Source organism: Pinus tabuliformis, chromosome 6 (genome assembly GCF_031772625.1).
Source record: "Pinus tabuliformis cultivar Carrire ecotype Pingquan chromosome 6, CPIR1, whole genome shotgun sequence".
Classification (NCBI taxonomy): domain Eukaryota; kingdom Viridiplantae; phylum Streptophyta; class Pinopsida; order Pinales; family Pinaceae; genus Pinus; species Pinus tabuliformis.
Genome location: NC_142292.1, coordinates 1,592,179,131 through 1,592,194,423, shown reverse-complemented (window position 1 = coordinate 1,592,194,423; position 15,293 = coordinate 1,592,179,131). Strand labels below are relative to the sequence as shown.

The window sequence follows — 15,293 nt, the reverse complement described above, 5'->3', positions numbered from 1 at the left end:
CACCTCAAATTTAAAACAGAAAACTACAGATCAACCACTTTTATATATATGTGGATAATAGACGTAGTGTATCGTAGAAAATCATGTCACTAAATCCAACTCGAAATTTTTGCAAAATAGATTTTCTTAAATATATAACAGACAAGGAATGGAATCATTATAATTATTACGGATTACGGAAGAGAGACAGACTAGGATGCAAACAAGGAACGGAATAAATGTAAAATATATTTTACTATTTTTATCTAAAAGGTAAGATAGTTCCATTTCTGATACCTTTACCGTCCAAAAGGATTCCTTAGAGAAATCAAGTATGCAAAATCGCATCGAAATGAAAGATCCCATTTATTTGGAATTTTCATTACAAATTGTAATATAAATAGGCCAGGCACGGCAGGGAAATGCTATATAGTTACAATAGGAAGGAAGTGCTAATGGCTCTTGTTTCTGTAACGCCGTTGATTACGAGATCGGGTGTCCACAGATTGCTGATCAGCTCCAAGAATGATCGTTCGGCTCTCGGTCAACAACTTTCAAGTGCTGGAATGCTAATGCCAAAGAAATCTGTGACGCCAATATTAAGCATGAGCACTCAAAGACGCACAGGCAATCATCATTCCAACGTCTGGGACGATGACGTTATACATTCTCTCTCAACGTCATACGCGGTATTTATCTTAATCTCATTATATATTTTCTACATATTGCCTTATGTTCCTTTAAAATTAATGTATTAAGCACTGCAATTTCACATGTTAAAATCCACCATTCATCAATCTCTGCAAGATAACTTTGTATTTCAGGCACCTACATATCGTGAACGAGGAGAAACGCTTGTTGAAGATATCAAACACCGATTTTTGAGTGACATGAAAGATAGCTGCAGTGATGCCGCTGACGATTTAATCCGACGTCTTCAGATGGTGGATATTATCGAATGTTTGGGAATTGATAGACATTTTCAGCCTGAAATAAAAGAAGCTATCGATTACGTTTACAGGTTAAGCATTACACATGAATTTGATTTTCCATTTATAGGATTCAGTGATTGTATGCACTTCTAGATGATACATACTCATTCATTGATCATTAAAACCTCATTCATTGATGATTAGCAGATATTGGAACGAAACGGGCATCGGGCATCTTACATGATATAATTAATTAAAGATGTTTGTAAATAATATATATATATATATATATATATATATATATACATAATGGTATTTATCATGATTAATGACTAATTGAATTCAATTTATCTTAAAATTAAAATAATATTTGATTTAGATTCATTAAAAATTTATTAATGATTTTTGTTGTGAAAATCATCACAAACCAACCTCGAAATTATAAATTATTAATTAAATGTGTTAATGTTGGTGACCTTATAATGACTTAAAAAAACCCCCAAAATTTGTAATCAAATGTGTTAATGTTGATAACCCTGCAATCACATCACACGGGGACAATCAAAACATAAATAAAAAGTCACATGTTAATGTTGATGACCCTACAATCACTTCACAGGGGCAAAATAAAAAAATAAAGTAAAAAAACACATGATAATTACTAGTAAAATGTCATTATCCATAGCTTAAAATAAACAAACAATGAAATGAAGTGACCCAAAGGGAAAGGTTAAAAGTTAAATTGAAAAGATAGTTTAGAATAAATAGACAATGAAATGAAGCGATCAGAAAGAAAAATTAAAAGTTAAATTGGAAAAAAAGAAAAGAAAAGATGAAAAATGAAATTGAGTGTTTACTATAATAAAATTTAGACACTAGTCTTTGACTTAACTTTGACAAAATATTTATTGTCTATCAATATAATGGTTTTGTTTCTTTCTATTATTTGAAATTTTAAATATCATGTTACCATAAAATTTATTATGATAGGTTAATTTTAAAGAAATTATTTACAAATTGAATATATTTATTATAATTAAATATTAGGTAACATGATATTAATAAATAAAGTTTATTATGATTGGTTAATTTTAAAAGACATGGTTTACTTTTGTAATATAAGGAAAATTGAATAAGTTTATTATAATAAAATATTAGAAAAATTAAATTAATTAAAAGATTTATCTTTTATATTTTCAATTTAATAAATTAATTATTATTATTATTAGTTAAAATAAAATTAACAAAATAGTTTTAGTAACTTACCATTTTATAACATTATTAAGTATTAAGAAAATAAACTTGTTATTTATTTTTTTCACTATAATTTTATTTCAATAAAAAAAATTATTCAACAAAGTTTTATATTTAAATAAAAAAAATTATTCAACAATATTCTAGCCTCCCAATTTCATGTTAAATGGATTATTGTTAAAAATTTGAACAATGCTCTTAATCTGTTTTTTGGAAAAAAGATAAAATAAAATAAATAATTATTACATTTAATTAAAAATTTAATACACAATTTAATGTTAAATGGATTATTGTTAAAAATTTGAACAATACTCTTAATTTGTTTTTCTTCTTAAAAATTTAAAGTTGGGTTATAATTTGGATATTTAAAAAAAAATATGTGTGAATGTATTTATAAAAGTCAGTTGTGTTATAATTTAGATGTTTTAAAAAAGGTCGATGGGTTGAATGTATTTATAAAGTATTGGATTTGTGTAATTGATAAGACAGTTGGGTTATAATTTGGATATTTAAAAAAAATATGTGCGAATGTATTTATAAGGTAAATTTGGATATTTAAAAAAAATATGTGTGAATGTATTTATAAGGTAAAGAATATATTTTAAATAATAAAAACTATAATAATAGATTTTTTTAATATATTTTTATAAGTAAGTAATTAATTGAATAAGTAAGTAGCAATTGCATCATATGTTGTAAAAGAATTGAGTAAAAAAGAGTATAGTTGAAAATAAATGTGAATTTTTATGTGATTTAAATGTAAATGTAGTTTAGTTTGAGTGAAAGAGAAATCTTAATATTGTTGTTAGATAACTTTTCATAATCGGAACTTTTGTCTTAAATTACTTTACAGATTTTAATTCATAAAAGCTTCTTGTATTAATTTATAGATACAACTCTAATCTTAAAAACTTAAGAACAAATCATCAAAGGGTTTATATCTCTAGATGAATATAATGAAACTTGAGAGAAAATTACATTAAAGAAACATGTAAGGCTATGTAGAAAAAATAAAAATAATATCTTACATGATATAATTAATTAAAGATGTTTGTAAATAATATATATATATATATATATATATATATATATATATATATATATATATATATATATATATATATATATATCAGTATTTATCATGATTAATGACTAATTGAATTCAATTTATCTTAAAATTAAAATAATATTTGATTTAGATTCATTAAAAATTTGTTAATGATTTTTGTTGTGAAAATCATCACAAACCAACCCCGAAATTATAAATTATTAATTAAATGTGTTAATGTTGGTGACTTTATAATGACTTAAAAAAAACCCCAAAATTTGTAATCAAATGTGTTAATGTTGATAACCCTACAATCACATCACATGGGGACAATCAAAACATAAATAAATAGTCACATGTTAATGTTGATGACCATACAATCACTTCACAGGGGCAAAATAAAAAAAAGAAAGTGTAAAAACACATGATAATTACTAGTAAAATGTCATTATCCATAGCTTAAAATAAACAAACAATGAAATGAAGTGACCCAAAGGCAAAGGTTAAAAGTTAAATTGAAAAGATAGTTTAGAATAAACAGACAATGAAATGAAGTGATCAGAGAGAAAAATTAAAAGTTAAATTGGAAAAAAAGAAAAGAAAAGATGAAAAATGAAATTGAGTGTCTACTATAATAAAATTTAGACACTAGTCTTTGACTTAACTTTGACAAAATATTTATTCTATATCAATATAATGGTTTTGTTTCTTTCTATTGTTTGAAATTTTAAATATCATGTTACCATAAAATTTATTATGATAGGTTAATTTTAAAGAAATTATTTAGAAATTGAATATATTTATTATAATTAAATATTAGGTAACATGATATTAATAAATAAAGTTTATTATGATTGGTTAATTTTAAAAGACATGGTCTACTTTTGTAATATAAAGAAAGTTGAATATGTTTATTGTAATAAAATATTAGAAAATTAAATTAATTAAAAGATTTATCTTTTATATTTTCAATTTAATAAATGAATTATTATTATTATTAGTTAAAATAAAATTAAAAAAATAGTTTTAGTATTTTACCATTTTATAACATTATTAAGTATTAAGAAAATAAACTTGTTATTTATTTTTTTCACTATAATTTTATTTCAATAAAAAAATTTATTCAACAAAGTTTTATATTTAAATAAAAAAAAATTGTTCAACAATATTCTAGCCTCCCAATTTCATGTTAAATAGATTATTGTTAAAAATTTGAACGATGCTCTTAATCTGTTTTTTTGGAAAAAAGATAAAATAAAGTAAACAATTATTACATTTAATTAAAAATTTAGTACACAATTTAATGTTAAATCGATTATTGTAAAAAATTTGAACAATACTCTTAATTTGTTTTTCTTCTTAAAAATTTAAACAATACTCTTAATATTCTTCTTAAAAATTTAAACAATACTCTTAATATGTTCAGACTTGTAGAGAAAAGACAAAATGAAGTAAACCGTCATTGCATTTAAATAAAAACTTAATACCCATCAAACATTATGAAATTGCAAATTTTGACTTCAAAACATTATGAAACTGTAAATTCTGACTTCAAGCCATTTGTTTTTCTTCTTAAAAATTTAAACAATACTCCTAATATGTTGAGACTTGTAGAGAAAAGAAAAAATGAAGTAAACCACCATTACATTTAAATAAAAACTTAATACCCATCAAACATTATGAAATTGCAAATTTTAACTTCAAAACATTATGAAACCATTATGAAATTGCAAATTTTAACTTCAAAACGTTATGAAACTGTAAATTCTGACTTCAAGCCATTATGCAGTATCTCTGACAAAAATGGCTCCATAAGCGCTCAAAATATATGATCTGAAAGTAGGTGACACAAAAGAAATGGATTCTAACTTCTCAACTTCCAAGGTAGCCTCCAAGGAGAGAGGTAAAAATCAACGTAGATGTGACATTTACAATAACTATTATTCCTGCTACTCTAGGAAAAGTTAAAGTACTAGATAAACTACTCCCTTTTAATGTTTATAATGACACCCTATGAAAAGTACTTGATAAACTACTTCCTTCTAATATTTATAACTATAATAAACTCCGTCCTTTTACTGTTTATAATGGGCTGCGATCGATTTATTTATAGTTTCTGCATGAGTGACGTTGTGGGATAGCCTATATAGCTGGAATTTTTTTACGTGGCAGTAGTTTTTGAATTATATTTTTTTTTTAAATAAATTTAACCGTTATTAAAAAAAAAAATTGATGTAATTTTTTCATAATCATAATTTAAATTTACAAAAATCTCTACCAGATTTTATCGAAGCGGAATGGATGGCGACTGGATATGTTGTCCCCTCATTTAATGAGAATTATAAAAATGGCCACACCAGCTTGGGGATGTGCGTGTTAAATTTGATTCCGCTTGTGTTTTTAAATAATCAAAAATCACAATTTTCACTTATAATTATATTAATTCTGTTATTATTAAAAACATTTAAACAACACCATTATTATTAAAATATATTATCATAATTTCTTAAATAATTATTTCGCGAGTCTCTTAACTCTTAAAGAATTAACACAACCTCAATTCCATGAAACCTTAAGGGTCGCATGAAATTGTAAGAGCTACCATACCTCACATAATTGAACTCCCAAGGAGCACCAACGCCATTGAATTTATTTCACTTTTGTCATTTTACATAATTGAGATTTGAAGGGTTATCAATGAAGGGGCAATTTTTTTTTTATACCGAAAACAACTCCCATTAACTTACTGAAAGCTATGTATTTTATTTAACTCCAATTAACCCACTTAAAACTATGTATAAATATGGATGAATATAACAAAAGGAAGAAAACAAAGTAGTGTAATAAAAACAAAGTGTTTTTGTTTAAACAAAATATATTTGTTTAGTTGTAGTTTATACTTGCTTAGTTGTAGTTCATAGTTGCCTCAACACATGTGCATTGTTATAACTCCGTTCATTATCCATTGTTGTATTTTTATTCATGGTACATTATTACACTTTTGGTTGTTTCACAACTGCATATTGCTACAAATCCACGGTAACTTCTTGTTGTGAATAGGGTATTGTATTTGCGAAATCATATGCTTTATATGCTACAATTTTTTTTGTTATTATGCCATTATTTTCGTGTTCAAAACATGTAGTGAGTTGGAAGATATAGTTATATATCAACGTTAGAAAAAAAAAATTATGCTTCAATTGTATAGATGTTAAATTGAAATATCATCAAACACTAGTATGGCTCAATCATAGGTTCTTATTCTAACAGAGAGAAATTATAATTCTTGGTTTATCAGAATGAGAACATTACTACATTATCCTGACCTTTGGAGATTTTTCACTATGAGTATTTAGAGTTTGTTGATCAAGCAAAAAAAATGGCTCTAACAAAAGCTTAGTGAACTCTTTTGAAGGAGAACTAAAAGAAGGATAATAAAGCCCTTGGTTTAATCCAACAAGGTTTAAATGACATTATATTTCCAGAGTCAAGTGCAAATTCTTCAAAGAAGGCTTGGGACACTCTTGAAACATGTTACCAGGGAGTTGCAATGCTCCCTCCCATCCCCTTGGACATTTCTAGGTTAATGAGAGGTGTTACTTTTAACTAAGTTGACCTCCATGGTCCCATTATGAAGATCGAGTTATAACAATATTTCATTTCCAGAGTTAGTGGAATTAACTTTCGAACATACCATCGCCTGTAACTCATTAAGAGATTTTCTACGATATGAATTTTATCTTGATCTAAAAGAGAGGCCAAAAATTATGCCCATTTAAAGTTTGATCATGTAATCATTGTCACACAAACAAGATCCTGCCACACGGCACCCATGTGGCACTTGCGTGGACCTCACTAGGTGGTTCCATGTTATCCTTCATACCAATGTTGATGTGGCTACATCCACGTAACCCTTTCCATATAGAAAATCCTGTGGACCCCACCAAGTCTGTCCCTCACATTTTATTTCTTTGTTTTACGCTATATCCTATTTCTAAAGAAATATGGTGCTACTAAGAAATTTTCACATAAAAATCATTTAGATTCCCGTTTGTGTTAGGACTTGTTACAAACATGTGGTGATACATTGTATATACTGCTTATGACTTTTTATCATGAGGCAAATGATTTGGATTCTGAGATGCATCAAAATCCCCAAACATATTTCCATAATCCCAAATATCTAGTTGTGGGCACTCATTTGGGCCTCATGAGGTTTACTGAAATTAGGCCCCACACTAGATAAACCTTAAATCAATCCTTTTGAATATGTATCAAGCTTCATCTGTATCTGGTTTCCCCATGAGAATCGTCATAAGAATTCTCCTATATATTGAGATTCTCATATATGCCTAGATCACCTGAATTATATCTGGCCCAGATACTCCTAGGTACAGTGCCAATTTATGCTTACTCAACTCAAAATGATTTAAGGTTTTTCCTTAAGTTTTTCAGGGAACTGGCCAAGGCTCTCCTAGAAGAACAACTTTGCCTAAAACCTCCATGATCATTGGAATACATTCTTACATCAAGTAGAAACAATCGAAGTTCAAACATCAAACATAATCCACATAGTAATAGGAGTTATAACTAGCCAATCAATGGCTAACAATGCTCTATGGTTTCTTCTATTGTAATACCAAATCCTCCTATGGAATGGATCTAAAATAATTTATATTAGGTTCCCTAATATATCATGCATTAATTCATTATTGGTCCATGAGTAAAGAGGGAAAATAATCATTCACGTACAACAAAAATCCATACTAATTCTTAGCATGCCATACAGATCCCTTTAAGAATATAATTTTAGTAGTTCTTACACTAGATGGACTCCTTGACAATTATAGCACCCAAACTAGGTAATTACACACACTATAATGGTTTAATTGGGTTCATTACATAGTCATACGTAATCATGTAGATAGATCTACAAATTATAAAATATATAGGAAACTATAGGGGTACGTAAGTCCCTCATGCCATGATAATAATCATACAAACCATCTCATTGAAAATACACAAGAATACATATTCCATCATTAATTGTGTTGATACACTTGTTGTCATAAAACAAAAATTTTTATCATTCAAAGTGCAATAGGTACACATAAAGATACAAGTAAGAAACTTGCGTTATTAGTAGAGTGACTCGAAACTAAGGAAGGGGCTTCAACTCTCGTCCCAATTGTAGGCCAATTGCACTGCCATTATTTCTTGCAGTTAACCACACCTAATCCATATTTAGAGTCTGAGGAGTGAAGTGTTTAAAGAACATTCACACTAGTCTAGTTAAGAATTCACATGGGATTCCATAGCACACAGTGCGTCCACCTAGCACCTACGAGTCAAAAGTACATAGTATCTCCACCCAAAGAACACTTTAGAGAATCTATAGCACACAATGATCCACCCACTAATAACTATGAGAATCTAGAGCTCACAATGTCTCCACCTAATTCACACTACAATAGTCTAGATCCCACAGTGCCTTCACCTATAATCCAGAAGGAATCCATAACACACCATGTCTCTACCTAATATGTTTCACTGGAATCTAGAGTCTTCCCTCATGGTATCCACCTGTGAAACATCAAGAGAACTCCCAGACTGCAAAATCTCTCCACTTGCTAAGCAGGGATCGAGATTCCACTGCCACTCCAACTTCTTAACACCACAAGTTCATCTTTAATCTATGCTCCTAAACATGCTCCAAGCTAGTGTATTCAATAATTTTTTCTGGACATTTTCCTTAGTCATTCACTTGCAAATCCATTGAGAAACTGAGAGTGTTCTCGCTCCTCATATGCTCCTCTATTGAGTGTGCATTCTTGTTTGGAGTAACATGTATTTGTGTCTCTTGCTATCAAGTGTATACCACACTATAACACCTTTTTCATTTTGAGATTATTTTGCACGTGGATTGGAACAACATGTCCCATGAAATCAAGTTGGCTCATCCTTTTGGTCAACCATCCATACTCCATTTTAATTGTTGTACCAGCTTATTTTTAATTCAATAAGGATATGGGTGGCCATTTAATGAAAAATTCTAATCTTGGTTATTTCCCCAAGAAATTCCCAAGAAACTTTTCCTCTCAAACTTTGAATCCATTTCCTCTCATCAATCCAGTTAATTTTACATTTCTCACAATTAATTACCATTGCACATGAAAATATTTATATGAGGGGGTAACCAGAAAGGGTTGTTATAGGTGTATCCAAGATGAAGAATGTTAAGTTACAAAACTTGAGGAGAGATTTCGAGAATCTGGAAATGAAAGATAGTGAGATTGTGGTTAGTTTTATGACTTAGGTCATGAGCAATGTTAATCAATTAAGACAATATGGTGATTACATATGAAATAAGAGAGTGATTGAGAAAGTCTTCCAAAGTCTTCCAAAGAAGTTTGAAGCTATGGTTGTATACATTGAAGAGCTTACATATAATATTCAAATGAAAATTAATGAGTTCACTCATTCTTTGGTTGAACATGAATCCATGATGACAAGATATGATGGTAATCCATTGGAGAATTCTTTCAAAAATAAATTGCAACTTACTAAAGCAAGAGGCATAGGAAGGTTAAGTAACAAAGGAAGAGGAGGAAAATATCTAATAAAATGGGCAACAAAGATAATTTTAGATTTGAGAAGAAATCTCAACAATACTCTTTTAATTTAATGGTGAGTAACAACAAAATCTAGTAGGGAGGAATCAAAGAGGATTCCAAAGATAATCATAAACTTGGGCTTTTGACCTATAATGTGACTCAAGAAAGTTCAAATGATGTTTGGTTTTTAGATAGTAGGTTCCTCAATCACATGAATGGAAACATATATTTTTTTGTGAGTCTAGACACTAGTATTTAGTATGAGGTAAAGCTAGCCAATGAGAATAAGGTATGTGTTAAAGGTAAAGGAGTGATTGTTGTATATACTAGAAATGGTGAAAGAAGAATGATCAAGGATGTATACTATGTACCTAGTTTAAAATGCAATTTGTTAAGCATTGGGAAACTAATATAGAAAATATACATAGTGTTCTTCAAGGACAAGGTATGTACAATCATTGGTAAGTACCCAAGTAAGTAGTTGATAGCAAGGGTGGAGATGAAAAAGAAATGGTTGTTTCCACTTACAATGAAAAATAAATTCATTGACGCTTTGCATGCATATAAAACTAAGTGCTTTGATGAATCTTGGTTATGGAAATTAAGATATGGTCATTTATATAGTGTTGTAGAGTTTTTATAAAAGAAGTTGATGGTGTATGGGCTACCTAAAATTCAACAACTAGTAAGCTCATGTGAGAGTTTTATACTTACAAAGCATCACAAAGAGAAATTTGTATCTATAATTTCATATAGGGTGAAATCTCCATCGGAGAATGTACAAAAAAAAATTGTGTGGATCAATGAAAACACATGCTTTGGTTAGTAATATTTACTTCTTAACTTTTATTAATGATTATATTCAAAAACTTGTGTTTATCTTCTAAGAGAAAAGTATGAATACTTTACTATATTCAAAAGGTTTAAAGCTATGGTTGAAAAAGAAAGTAGAAAATATGTTAAAGTTTCAAGATCATATAGATGCGGTGAATATATTCTAGATGATTTCATGGAGCTTTGTTAGTATCATAGAATCAAGAGACCATTTACTACATGTTATACTCCATAACAAAAGGGGTGGCTAAAAGGAAAAACCAAACAATTATGAATACGGCTCAAATAAATCTAAAAAAGAAGTATTTACCACATGAATATTGAGGAGAAGAAGTTATTTGTTTAGTTTATTACCTCAACAGGTGTCTAACTAAGAGTGTGAAGGAATGAGTTCTTGAAGAAAGAGGGAGTGGTAAGAGTTGCGATATATCTTATTGGAGGATTTTCATGTGTGTAGCCTGGGCACATGTACCTGAAGAGATGAGAAGTTGGATGAAAACAATGAGAAGTGTACCTTTACTTAATATAGTGAGGATTATAAGGCATATAGAATCTATAATCCCATTATGAAGAAATAAATTATTGGTAGGGATGTTGATTCAAGGAAGAATAGGCTTGGGATGGAAGCATATCTAAATCTATTGCAGAGGGACTTGTATTCTCTCATTGAGAATATGATGGATATGAGAAGGATGTACATGCTATAAAGTTGACTCCATATGCATATACACTTGTTGCAAGTACTTCAGCAAGGAAATCAGTAGGAGTTATCACACATAAAGGGAATTGTTTGGTAAGGAATGGACCTCAAAACTAAAAATGTACTAACAAAATTATCTTTAAATGAATCAATATGGTTCAATATGATTATGTCATCAGCAAGGGAAAATATTTTGGAGGGAAAAGAAGAAAACCATTTTATTATTGTATTCACTGCAAGAAAAAAGGACATTGGCGAGGGGTGAAAAATGTCACCATAAGCTCATTGGTGATGGTTAAAAGAGCATTCGTCACCAAAAACTGAACGTCACCCAAAGTATAGGTGTTATGGTGACATATAAATTCCATCACCAATAATGATTTATAATGACATATAACGACCGCCACCATTTCATATGAGCAATGGTGATGGACATAGCCTCTGTCATCAAAAACTAAACGTGACCAAAGGTGGCGTCGCCAAAAGTATAGGTGTTGTAGTGACATTCAAAGTTCGTCGTCAATAATGATTTATAATGACGGATAGCGACCATCACCATTGCATATGAGAAATGGAGATGTACCATAGACTCGGTCACCAAAAACTGAATGTCACCAAAGGTGGCGTCGCCAAAAGTATAGGTGTTATGGCGGCATTCAAGGTCCAACACAAATATTGATTATAATGACGAATGCTGACTGTCACCATTTCATATGAACAATAATGATTTATTGTGATGGACCTTTAATGGCCGTCACTATTGGTGTATATATATGGTGACGTTCATTGACCATCACCAAAAGCCGCATTGCTAGAAGTATAGGTGTTGTAGTGACATTCAATGTCTATCACGAATAATGACTATAATGGCGGATAATGACCGTCACCATTTCATATCAACAACAATAATTTATGGTTGTAGACCTTTGAGGGTCGTCACTATTGATGCACATATATGGTGGCGTTCATTGATCGTCACCATTTCAAATTTTTGGTGAGGGTTAAAAAATGTCACCGAAGCTCATTGGTGATGGTCAAAAGAGCCTTCGTCACCAAAAATTGATCATCCCCATTCCTTATGTATGTCAGGGCATGACGGAATCAAACCACCAACCTCCTACTTGTAAAGCAGGTGCCCTTCCATTGAGCTAGCACCCTTTAAAGAATTATATTTTTTAAAATTAGACCTTGAAACTTCATCAATTGTAAATTCTACAACTTTCAATAAATTAAATACTCAATAATATTTTACTAAACAAGCAAAGCAACATCGAAGATGTAGGTCCCTACCTAATGGTTATTGAAGTTATGAAAATTGGGTGGAGGGAAAAATAGTTATGTATAAGAGAATCAATATTTTAAGTTGAATACTCAATTATAAGTGAAACTCTGAAGACATTTATAACCTATAAATTACCTATAACTATGAAATGCACCAAATATTGCAAAGGAAATCTCATAAGTGGATATCATATGGAAGAAGAGGAGGCAGGGACTTGGAACCCTTGTAAATCTTGGCATGCCTTAGCACTTGGCACATATTAGCTTGTTTGACATGTCTTTGTAGTATCTGGCACATCTTATAATGCCCTATCATTCCCTAACACACCTTGGCAGTCATGACCTCACAACTAGAATTGCAATTTTCCATGAATTGGGAACCTTAAATTCACTAGAACACCTTGGCACTCCCTAGTTGTCATGTCATTTGTTATCCTCCACAATGTCCTAGGCTGATGAAGAGATCAACGAAGGTAACTACAGACCTAGCTTGTAGTTTGGTAGCTAACCCTACTAAACCAGAGAGGGCTCTCTCTATGAAATCACAGCCAAGAGATGACTAGAATGTAAAGGATTTTTGGCTAGATAGCTAGGGTTAGGTGGGTTTTTGGAAAATTTAGGGACTTGGAACTCTATCCACCCATGTCTTATCTGGCAGGAACTTTGTCAAAGAGGCAAGGACTTGGAACTCTGTCTAGGATAAAGCACCTAACATGCATGACAAAAGCTCCATAGAATGGAGTACCTCATACCTAGAAGAGTGTCCCCTGCTCAAAATATAGAACCCTTCTCTACTGTGCACTTTCTTTAAAGATAAATCTATGCATAAAATAGTACTAAGAAAAACATCTAAATTAAGAAAAGTTAGCATCTAGGTCAAACTACAAAAGTATAATAAATATGGCTCTATATAAGTTTGGGAAACACTAGACAAGCATGCTTTCATACAACAACAATAATATGCCTAAAATCGATTAGATTCTTTCATCATTTCTATACCCTCACAACAAAACTGGAATCTATAACATGTACCCCAATGTTGTATGAATTTGTTAGAGTCGTATATTGAAAGGATTTGCTAAGATGAAGTACTATTGAAGGAGAAACACCTTCAAAACAATAGATAAATTCTATTGTGAATTCAACCCATTTGCACACAGACCAAGGCTGCTATCGGGTATACTTCTCCGTTGAATGGAAACTACAATGTATTGTAGTGTTGTTGAAGGAAAAACACCTTTATTGTAACACTAATAAAACTCTAACAGATATTGTCACTGTGCCCTCGGTTGTTGATGATCTCATCAATATAGGTAACAACTTCGATAATTGAAAAACCAAAAGGTGAGATGCATAGATCATTTGAAATGACATATTTGGGCATACTTTATTATTGTTTAGGAGTGTTAGTATAGAAAATTCAAGGTAACTTGTTGCGTCTTTATGTCACAGGCCAAGGATGCGAAGAAATACATAAAATATTAAATAGCATGGTATAAGTCGATTGCAGGTTATTTTGAAATAGGAATGGAATTCTCCTTGTGCGGGTTCTAATATAGTGGGTATAACTTTAAATAAGAAACTGATAGTTATGGGGTTGAAATTGTCTCACAATTCATGAAAAGTCCCAAATTTTTTCACTAGAAAGAAGTAGAGTGAGTCATCAGGTTTATGGAAGGGAACACCCTATTTGCAGGAAGATAACTTGAAATTAGTCGAGCATATTATTTCTTGTCTTCTTGTACATGTGTGCTTTGAAAAGATAACCACATCCAAAGACTCAATAACAACTCTGGTAAAGTTTATAGATGTGCAACACTACTGAGAAAACCCATCGCTTAATGACAATTGAGCGAGGAATATGTTGAAGGATTCAATCTTTCACTCAATCATAAAAAGGAAGTTGGGGTATCCAACATCTTGCCAACAAACTGACTCCAACCATAATTTGAAAGGCAGGTTAACTGTGAAACCTCCTTCCCCACTTTGTAGTATTATTCCCTCTTGAATTCCAACAGGTATATGGCTACTTAGATCCACAAAACTCGTGCTAGGTAAACTTTGCATGATACAATTGTGACGTGCAAGCTTGACACACACTCTAGTTTCCCTCTAAAATAGGGTAAGTCAAAATATTATGACAATCTTAACTTTAATATGATCATACAATATTGAGGTATTGCATGGAATAAACAATATATACTATCAATGCACTAATGAAGAACTCAAAATAAATGAATTTCTTATTACTACAATAGCGCCTCTTGGGATTCTCAGATAAATCACCTAACTTGCATGGAAAAAGCTTCCTAGAATAGAGTACCTCCTACCTAGAAGTGTGTCCCCTGCTCAAAATATAGAACCCTTCTCTACTGTGCACTTTTATTAAAAATAAATCTGTGCATAAAACAGAACTAAGAAAAAAAGCTAAATTAAGAAAAGTGAGCATCTAAGTCAAACTATAAAAACATACTAAATATGGTTGTATACAATATTGAGGTATTGCATGGAATAAACAATATACTATCAATGCACTAATGAAGAACTCAAAATAAACAAATTTCTTATTGCTACAATAGCACCTTTTGGGATTCTCCGATAAAGCACCTAACCTTCATGAAAAAATCTTTCTAGAATAGAGTACCTCCTAC

General features: G+C 30.5%; 1 pseudogene across 1 annotated transcript; it reads left to right on the top strand.

The window, feature by feature from the left end:
• The first annotated feature begins 434 nt into the window (after window positions 1-434).
• On the top strand, window positions 435-1,155 carry LOC149264919 ((-)-beta-phellandrene synthase 4, chloroplastic pseudogene; annotated as a pseudogene). Its single transcript, XR_016253674.1, has 3 exons — window positions 435-668; window positions 804-1,000; window positions 1,119-1,155. The product of XR_016253674.1 is annotated as a (-)-beta-phellandrene synthase 4, chloroplastic pseudogene (transcript).
• The last annotated feature ends 14,138 nt before the right edge of the window (window positions 1,156-15,293 follow it).